An 8493-nucleotide genomic window follows, 5' to 3' on the forward strand; every position below is an offset into this window, starting at 1 on the left:
TAGAGGCGTGGCCTGTGGGGACGGACAGTCGGTTGGAGGAACAGGGAACCAGGGATGCTGACATCCAGGGTGGAAGAGACCATGCCTGATACCGTGGTCATAATAACGTCCACTTTATGGTCAGTCTCTTGGTGACAAGTGACAGAAACTCCAAGTCAGGCTGATTTACTGTTAGAAATCTGTCATCTCATAAAAATACAGGAGGTTCACTGGGACTGATCTCAGGTGCTTTCAAGGTCTCAGACACTCTCTCATCCTTCACCCTTCCACTCAGTACTGTCTATTCTTGGGCTCTATATAAGGTGATCCAATAGCCCTGGGCTTATGCCATCACTCCTAGCAAACAGGGTATGTTTTCTTTCTGCCAAGAGTCTTACCACCGTTGCTCCATTGGCCGGGAGCAGGCACTGGCTGGACCGCATCCCTGTCTCTGAACCAGTCCTTGTTGCCAGAGAATGGAAGGCTGTGATTGGCCAGGCTCGAGTGCCACAGTTATCACAGTTCCAGGGAACTGAATGGGATGCTGAGGGAATGAAGAATAGACAAAGACAGTCACATGGACAGACAGACAGACACATAGACAAGCAGAAACAACTGGGTTCAGGTGGACAGGGCTCTCTGATGGAGAACCTGTAGCACCCCAGAAGCTCAGTGGTTTTTTTTTTTGTTTTTGTTTTTTTTTAGATTTATTTATTTATTATATGTAAGTACACTGTAGCTGTCTTCAGACACTCCAGAAGAGGGCACCAGATCTCGTTACGGATGGTTGTGAGCCACCATGTGGTTGCTGGGATTTGAACTCTGGACCTTCGGAAGAGCAGTCGGGTGCTCTTACCCACTGAGCCATCTCACCAGCCCTGCTCAGTGTGTTTTAACATAGAGTTGAACACAGATATGTGGTTATTGCATACAGCTGGACCAAGGAGACAGGTTTAGCTGATCTCAAGAGGAACAGTGTCTGCGGGGGGCGGGGGGGGGGGGACACGGGACGACACAGTCTTCAATCTGTAAATGCCCATGCCCAGGCTGGAGGTGTCGGGAGGGGAGAAAGCTACAATAGATATTTCTTGCATATACTATCATCTTTTGTAGTTGGACTAGGAAAGAAGGCTTTGCAATTTCTCTGAGCCTAGCCCAGGATGGATTTGCCATTTCCTCATGGGTCTGAGGCTTGGAGGTCTTTGATAATGGCCTCACCTTCTAGATCCATCAGCAACACAGATGCAAGTGTCGGGAGTGGGGTGGGGCCCCAGAGGAACACTGTTACTGTCGGGATGAATGGACTTTGGTGAAAGGAGCTGAATGTCTTGCACAAGAGATGAGGGTCTTATGGAAACCCTGCCTTGTAGTTTCCCAGGGGATCCCAGGGTGTCTCTGAGCAGCTCTGGAACACCAGACAGGCCATGGTCCCTCTCTGGACTGTTTCATTGTCCTTTGGGAGAGTCACCGTGTCTCATTGTCAGTGTCTGAATCTAGGCATAAGGAGATCCCCAATGGTCCTGAATTCAGGAAGCTACCTTCATCTTCTATCAGCTCTGCCTGTCTCAGAGTCCTGGAATCCAGTCAGGATCCATGACTTGGGGACTGGAGAGATGGCCCAGCAGTTAGGAGCATTTTCTACTCCTGCAGAGGACGACCCATGTTTGGTTCCCAACATCTACAGCTGGCACGATTGTGGTGGGCAAAGGCTCTTATCACAAGCCTGACCACCTGACCTGTTCCTGGGACTCACAAAGTAGCAGGAGAAAACCAACCATAAAGCCATAAAGGTTTTTTGTTTTTCCCTGCCCTCCACACATTCTCACCTATGATAGATAAATACACATAAGATATTTTTAAAAGATCCTTAATATGCTAAGAGCAGTAGTACACACCTTTACTCCCAGCACTGCGGAGGCAGAGGCAGGTGGATCTCTTGTGAATTTCAGGTCTGCCAGGGCTACACATAGTGAGATCCTGTCTCAAAAAAGAAAAAACAAAATCCACAACTTGCCACCATAGGACCTGTTTTCTAAAAGTCCCTTAACTTCCTATTTCCTTCCCTACTTCCATTTAAAAATTACTCCTTTACCTCAGGCAGGGCCAGCGTGGAGGGCTAAGAATAGCTTGTGGCTCTCACTTCTTTCCTGGGAACTAAGCTTAGGTTGGTTAGGCCTGGAGGCAAGTGCCCTGTCCCTGAGGCCATCCTGTTGGCCCCACTCTCCTAAAGACCACTGAGGATCAGCCTGGAGCTGAGGGTTGGTTGGTTGGTTGGTTTTTTGTTTAGTTTGTTTTAAGGCACTTATTGTCATGGTGGAGAGTCCTGCTGAGTGAAACCTTACCCCACTTTTTCAGGGCGAGCCTGAGATTATGGAAGGGGAGCTAGAAGGGTAGTAGATGCTGAGAAAGGCAGAGAGAGGGAGAGTAGAGAAGTAGAGGCTGGCCATGGCCATGTGGAGAGGGGGAAGGGAATGCAGAGAGAGGGGGAGCAAGAGGGCAAGAGAGAGAGGCAAGAGTAAGAGTTAGAGCTGAGCCCTTCCACTGGGCCTGGTGGCGCACGCCTTAAATCCCAGCACTCGGGAGGCAGAGGCAGGCGGATCTCTGAGTTCGAGGCCAGCCTGGTCTACAGAGCTAGTTCTGGGACAACTAAAGTCACCCCTTCCCAACGCCCAAAACTGGGAACCTGGGACATCATCTGCCAACCACCCTCCAAAGCCATGTGACACCTGGGTTGTCTCTTGCGGCAGCTTCTTGCCCTGCGTGTTCTCACCCTGAACACTGAGCCAAGAGGTAAGGACCAGATCTGCTGTCCCACCAGGGGCACAGCAGTGCTTAGGGACATAGCCTGTAGCAGGTGGATGAAGTCAGTGTCTCTCAAGCAATCCTCATCCCTTGTCCTGTCTGTCTGTCTGTGCCAACGAAGCCATCTCCACGTACAACCTGGGCCATGAATGAGTCCTTCACATCTCACCCCCACTCCCATTTTATTTGTTTGTTTCCTTTTTTTTTTAGGAACCATCTTTTATTGGGGGAGGGTTCATTAATCCTTCTTGGCCGCTGCCTTCCTCATGGCTGTCAGCACTTTGCTCAGCTCCTCCCACTTTCTTTTGGCAAGGATGTGCGTGCCCACCCTCTTCTTGATGAACTTGAGTGTGCGCTTGTTCTTGGACACTTTGAGCAACTCCATGGCTCCCCGCTCACAGGGCGCGAAGCCGCACACCTCCTGGATCATGTCCGGCACGAACTTGGTGTGCTTGGTGAGGTGCCCGCGGCACCGGCTGTGTCTCGGCTTGCTGACGTTTTTCATCACCTTGTGGCCCTTGTTGAGTGAGGCCCACAGCCATGGGGTAGCTGCTGCTCTCCGATGGTGGCCGGAACAGGAAGCTCTTTTTCTTTTAAGACCGAGTCTTCACTGTCATCCAGACTGCCAGACTGGGTTCTCCCTGCTTTAGCCCCCTCAGTTGCTGAGGTTACAGATGTGTACCACCATGTCTGGCAACTGTCTTCCTCCTGCCTTTTTTTTTTTTTTTTTTTTTTTTTTGATAGTTGTTGAAACAGGGTCTCACTTTGTAGCCCTGGTTGGCCTGGAACTAGCTACATAGACCAGGCTGGCCTTGAACTCACAGAGATCCCCTTTCTTCTGGCTTCTAAATGTTGGGATGAAATTCATGTGCCACCACACCAAGTTCCATCTTCTCTTCTCCCTCCCCTTCTTCTTTGACTTTCTGGTTACCTCCTGTCCCCGGGGGCTTGCTGTCAGTCTCATTATTTCTGTTGAACACATTCAGAGTATGGGGGGCGGGTGGGGGAGCCATGGGAGAGATGATGGCTCAGTGGTTAAGAGCGTGGATTATTCTTGCAGAGACCTGGAGTTGGATTCCAGCACTCACATCAGGCAGCTCACAACTGCCCGTAACTCTAGTTCCAGGGAATTCGGCACTTGGGCAAATGCACGCATGTGCACACATGGGTGGATGGATGGATATATAGACATAGATATACAGAGAGACAAATAACGAAGGACTACTGAGAGCATGTTGGTAGTAGTTAGTTTGTTTTTGTGTTTGCTTTAGTAGGTTTAGCTGTGGACCAGCCATTACCGGAGAGAAAGGGACAGAATTACAAGAGAGGGTCCCCTGGAATGATGAGGCTCACCCGGGGGCACTAAGGTGTCAGCTGGGTGGAGTTCCAGACCACACCTCACTTACTTCAGTTTAGCAGGAGCTTTTCTGGGTTCCTTGGGACAGGGATGATTGCTTTTGCTGTGTCTGTGGGTCTGCACTGCCCTTGCCCCCATGTCCCCTCGGCTCCAGACGCCGCTGGGTTAGAGATTTTGAGATAAGTCACTCTTTATCTCTAGAGATCACTCACAGACTTTTCATTTTGGGGGGGGGGGGTGTTTGGTTTATTTTGTTTTTTGTTTTGTTTTGTTTTTAAGACAGGGTTTCTCTGTGTAGCCCTGGCTTTCCTGGAACTCACTCTGTAGACCAGGCTGGCCTCGAACTCAGAAATCCACCTGCCTCTGCCTCCCAAGTGCTGGGATTATAAAGGTGTGCGCCACCACTGCCCCGGCACAAACTTTTTAAAATGCAGTTTTCCTACACAATTCTATACAGTAGTGGAACTAGAATTCAAGCCCCAGGGAAGGAGAACCTGGAATAGACCCAGTGCGCCCTAGCTTCTAGAATGATTGACAGGAACTGTGGCCAGTCTGTGGGGAGGCGGAGCAAGGCAGGTGGGCAACTCTATTCATCTTAATTTTTTTACATTAATTTTATCGTCTACTTATGTATTATTTGTGTGTATGTGGGAAATGCATATGCAGCCATGTTCATCTTAATTTTTATATTTATTTTCTTATAGGTATATGTAGGCATGCATTTGCAGCTACATACATCTTATTTTTTACATTTGGTTATTGTCTGTATATGGGTGGGTGTGCATATGCAGTTGGGTCTTCATTTTTTTTAAATTTACTTTATTTAATGGTCTGTGAGTCTGTGGGTATGCACATGCCACCATGTGTATGTGGGAAGTACAGGGCAGCCCTTGGGAGTCCCCCATGAAGGCTCTGGTGATTGAATTCAGGTTGTCAGGCTTGGTGGCAGGTCCCCTCCCACTGAGCCATCCCTCTGGTCTGTCTTCCACCCCTTAAGCACCACAGGGCCTGTGCAGGGCTGGTACCCAGTAAGCCTTCCATAAGCCTTGCTGAGATGAATGAATTCTGGGCCCTTCAGTGCTGAGAGGTCTTTGCGGGGGATACCTAGGTGTCCTGGAACAGCAGACCTGAACCACATGGGCCTCCTGTGATGGGCTCCTTGAAGCATGAACCTAAAACTCTGTCCGTGTTCCTGCTTTGTACCTAGGGGTCATGGAAAGCAGGTCGGGGTGAGGGTGGGGACTGTCCTACTTTGAGATATAGTGTGAGTCTGATACCTTCCCCAGCTGGTGTGACTCATTAGCTTAGTAAACAGCCACCTTCCCTTTCATTTTGCAAATGTCAGAAACCCACATAACAGGGACTAAATCTGAAGGGTGTTTACTGCTCTTTATCTGGGAAGGTTAAGGAGGCAAGAGGGGCTCTAGCAATGTCAGTAGCCCCACTGGCTATTGGAGCAGGAAATCTCCCTGTCATTCCCACAGAGCCAGGGTGAGTCTTGACACCGACTTCTGATTGGCTAGGCTTGAGTCGCTTGCTGACTTCTGAGCCAATCACTGTGGTGGGCTGGCTCTGAACTGTGTGTCCAGATAGATTCCTCCTCTCCATTCAAACCCCTGACTGGTTGAAGTGCTGCCCCATAAGAAATCAGAGGCCGGGCTGGTGAGATGGCTCAGTGGGTAAGAGCACCCGACTGCTCTTCCAAAGGTCCAGAGTTCAAATCCCAGCAACCACATGGTGGCTCACAACCATCCGTAACGAGATCTGGCACCCTCTTCTGGAGTGTCTGAAGACAGCTACAGTGTACTTACATATAATAAATAAATAAATCTTAAAAAAAAAATTAAAAAAAAAAAAAAGCAGAGGCCTGGGAGCCAGAATGGCTGATGATTGACAGGTGGCAAATGAGCCCTCCCCTCTGGGTCAGAATGCCTGCAAGGAACCAGCCATGGTCCTGGCTCCCACTGTTTTTTGGTGTTTTTTTTTTTTTTGTCTCCCCCACCCCTCGTTTTTGTTTTGTTTTGTTTTAGGGGCTAGACTTAGAACAAACATTTCCCGCAGAAGTCATCCCACTGGCTCTCCTGAAAATCCAAAGCAAAAAGCCAGAGGCGACCTGGTGCTAAGCAGTGCGCCTGGTACACCCTCTGCTTATAATGCAGGCTAACGTGTCCTGCAGGGAGAAGCGGTGGGCTCTCCCCCGCACAGCCCAGCAACCAGTACTGTCTGTCCCGACATTCCAGACGCAAGTGTACCTGCTCTTCCCTGAGCCCACAATGCCCTTGCAAGCTGCATTTTCATAGCAAACAGGTCTAGAAAGTGACACCCAAGTGATCCAGGTCTAGTAGAGGTGAAACAAAGGTCTACAATTGATTCTAGTGCTGGTTTGCCAGCCCGGAGGAAACACTTAAACCCAGTGAATCGTATAGTATCTAAATTCTGTTACAATGAAAACTGTTACATAAACACATATGCAGAGAACCGGCCCAGAGCCTTGGGCTATGGAGAGGATGGTGCTCATGAATGCGAAGCTGGGGAGGAAGGTGGATCTCTAGTTCTACCCGTTGTTGCCCAGCCGTTTATTGGTGGCATCTGTCAGAGCCGGGCTCTGGGCACAGCGAGCTGTGAAATTAAAAGCCCCTGCTCAGTCAGGCTTGTTGCCCGGGGTCTGCATCCAGCCCAAGCTGCTCCCACACCAGGAGAGAGTCTCTCAGGGGACCTTTAGCAGGAGTAGGACAAAGGGGGCCTCAGGGCAGCCAAGATCTGAGGAGTGTGGCACAGCCTTGCAAAGCTCTCGGGAGGTTGCAGCGAGACCTCTTGGTTGCTCCTTAAGTGGAAAGTCTGAAATCTGGCAAATTGCCTTGACTGTTAAGAAACTGGGGCCAGAGTCCTTTAGAATCTGAAAGGCTGAAGGTACATTAGGACTGCTGGGGACAAAGAGGCACATGGCTTACCCTGACCCCCTCTGTGACATGTGACATTCCTGTGTAGGAGTATAGAGCCATCCGTAAGTGGGTGCTATGGAGGCCAAAGGTGTTGGATCGGCCAGAGCTTGGATTATAGGCGGCTGTGAGACACCGAATTGACACCTAATGTGGATCCTAGGAGCTGAACTTGGGCCCCTTAGAAGAGCAGCAAGTCCTCTTTACCCCTGAGCTCTCTCTCCAGCTCCTTTCTTTACATTTGAGACAGGGTCTTGATATATTGTCCAGACTGGCCTTGAATTTAATATCCTCAAGTCTTAACCTTTGTGTGTTGGGATTACAGGCGTGTGTTGCCATGCCTGGCCTTGGGCTACTTCTCTCAACAGCCACAGGTCTCAGACATTGTTTCGTTCATGGTGTTTACCTGCTGTCAGGAGTGGTGGCAACATAGAGCCACGTCAGCTGCACGTGGTCGATTCTTCTTCCTGTTGAGAAGAAAGTCTTAGCGCCCACTCCTTCCCCCAATGGCAGGTTCTTAAGGTTTCCCTTGGCTTTTTTTTTTTTTATTCTTTTTCTTTTTTGGAGACAGGGTCTTATTGTATGGACCCAGGCTGGTCTTGAACTCAGAGAGATCAGCCTGCCTCTGCCTCCTGAGTGCTGGGATTGGAGAGATAGCACCTTGGATCCATCTCCTTAATCCTCTCTGAAGAGGGTTCCCATGGCCAGGTCTCTAAGGAGCTTACAGCTCCCGGGTGCTTTTGGCAAAGCAGGTTGCTACAGTGGTGGAGAGCAATTCCCAGAGGCGAGCTGGAGGCCTGAAGCACTGGAAGTTTGAGGACCCAGCTCCTTTTTTCTGGGCTGGCTCTGAGGCTGAGGTGGATATAGCAGCTAGGTTCAGGAACCCCAAGCTGAAGGAGCCCCAGTTTCTCACAGTAAGATTCCCTACAACTTTTAACTGCATGCAGAGCCAGGCCTGGATCTTTGACAGGTTAGCAGATAAACTTGGTATATATGGGGGACGCCACTGTAGTGTCATATCTGTGCCTGTATGGGCTAACGCTGGACTTGTGACTGTGTGCGTGCACACACATGTGTGTTGATTACACATTCACTAAGCAGCTGCTCTGTTTCCACTGCCACAGGTGAGCAACACAGACACACCCTTCCCCCCCTGCTCCTCTGGGGCATCTAACTGTATAGGAAAGAGGCTCAGATGACAGATGAGAAACAATCGCACATAATAAACACCATAAAGAAAATGAAGCCAGGGCTGGAGAGGCTACTCCGCAGATAAGAGCACTACCTTCTTTCAGAGGACCTGGATTCAACTCCCAGCACCCACACAGAAGTTCACAACTGTCTGTGACTCTAGTTCCTCAGAATCCAATACCCTTTTCTAGCTAACACACACACACACACACACACACACACACA

The 8493-nt window shown here is 49.7% G+C and overlaps 1 protein-coding gene and 1 pseudogene across 2 annotated transcripts in view; one reads left to right on the top strand and one right to left on the bottom strand.

Moving 5' to 3' along the window:
* Positions 1 to 8493, top strand: part of Tmem120b (transmembrane protein 120B) — a 41467-nt gene that overhangs the window by 28059 nt on the left and 4915 nt on the right. The gene's annotated exons all lie outside the window — the stretch shown is intronic.
* On the bottom strand, positions 3020 to 3745 carry LOC110294093 (annotated as a pseudogene).

Source organism: Mus caroli, chromosome 5, assembly GCF_900094665.2.
Source record: "Mus caroli chromosome 5, CAROLI_EIJ_v1.1, whole genome shotgun sequence".
NCBI lineage: Eukaryota > Metazoa > Chordata > Mammalia > Rodentia > Muridae > Mus > Mus caroli.